Source organism: Rhinoraja longicauda, chromosome 28 (assembly GCF_053455715.1).
Source record: "Rhinoraja longicauda isolate Sanriku21f chromosome 28, sRhiLon1.1, whole genome shotgun sequence".
NCBI classification, from domain to species: domain Eukaryota; kingdom Metazoa; phylum Chordata; class Chondrichthyes; order Rajiformes; family Arhynchobatidae; genus Rhinoraja; species Rhinoraja longicauda.
Window position 1 is genome coordinate 18,217,503 of NC_135980.1, and position 1,784 is coordinate 18,219,286.

The window sequence follows — 1,784 nt, forward strand, 5'->3', positions numbered from 1 at the left end:
GGGAGGTATCGCGGGGTGGGTGGGTGGGGGAAGGTATGTGGGAGAGATATTCCAGGGAGGGGAGGTACCTGAGGGGGAGGAAGGAAGGGAATGAGCAAAGTGTCCTGGGGGGGTGGTGTCCCAGTCGGGGAGAGGGAGCATGTGTGGTTGCACCAAGGAGGGGGGGGGGGAGCGGGGAATTGAGTGTGGTTGCCCCAGGGGGATGCGAGTGTGGATATGCTGGTGGGAGGGGGTGGGGGGGAGAGGTTTGAGGCAGTGGTTCAGACTCTCCACTCAGACAGTGGGATAAAATCTGTTGCATTTGTGCAACTCGTTGGTGAGGTTGCACTTGGAGTACTGAGTTCAGTTTAGGTCACTCTGCTCTAGGAAAGATGCCATCCGGGTAGAAAGTTTGCAGAGAAGATTTGTGAGGATGTTGCCGGGATTCGAGTGTCTGAACTACAGGGAGTGGTTGGGCAGTCTATTCCTTGGAGCGCAGGAGGGTGAGGAATGGTGTTATAGTTGTGTATAAAATCATGAGTGGAATAGATAGGGTGAATACACAGTCTTTTACCCAGGGTAGGGAAATCAAAAATTGGAGAACATAAGTTTAACATGAAAGGGGAAAGATTTTATGGGAACCTGAAGGGTAACTTGAGAGGAAGTACTATAGGCAAGATACTATAAACAACATTTAAAAGACATTTGGTAGGTACATGGATAGGAAAGCGATAGGGGCCAAATGTGGGCAATGGGACTTAAATGAAGTATCTTGCTCGCTACGGATGTGCTCGGCTGAAAGGCCTGTTTCTGTGCTGTATGACTCAACCTTGAAACCTTGGCAGCTTATTTTACCCCGAGCAGTTTGGGGGGCTCCGATGGGGTTGTGACCAGAACAGGTCCCAGTGATGGTGGGTTGAACAAGGCTGGAGTCAGAGGTGATTGAACTCCCTGCTGCTCTCGGAGAGAATGGTGGATGGACCTGCCAGCATCTGAAGGCAGTGGAACCTCGGCGTGGTCTGATCTGAGGGCCAGTGCCTCTGACGAGAAGCTGCGACGTTGCACTGCCTGCTGAGGCAGAGGGAATATGTGGGGCGAGCGAGTGGTGTTTACAGTGGCAACTGTCCTTGCCAGCCAGGGATCCCCTCCAGAGAGTGCCATCTTCATGCTGTCATCATGCATCTGTGTCAGATGTTGATTATGTAATTAATCCGTATGGTTTTCAAACCAGGTCTGTGTCTGAATGTGCACCTGTAGTTGTGGGTATTACTCACACTGGTCATATAATAGAAGGGGAAATGTTTCCTTAACAGCTTTGCATCAGTCTGTACTAAACAAAGATGCAGCATCTTGTAAGGTCATCACTGGTGGTGTGGCTGCGAAGAAAGGGGATGCAGGTTTCTGCAGCAGAAATGGTCACCCTGCTCCTTTCCCCTCTATATCATCTCCCATTCCCATGTTTCCTATTTCCTCTTTATCCCTCCCTCCCTCTGACTTCACATTTCACTCCTCTTCTTTGACGCCCTTTTTGTTTCCAGCCTTTGTCACTTTACCCATTTTCTAATTGCCTCCCTCGGCTGTATCCACCTATCACTTGCCAAAGTTTGTCCCACCCCTACCTCTTTCCAGCTTTCTAACCCCTCCCTCCTCCCCCCCCCCCCGCTCTCTGTCTGAGGAAGGGTCCCAGCCTGAAAAGTCGTCTGTCCATTTTCCTCAACAGATGTTGCCTGACCCGCTGAATTCCTCCAGCACTTTGTGTTTGTCTCAGGATTCCAGCCTCTGCATTTCCTTGTGCCTCCACTGCA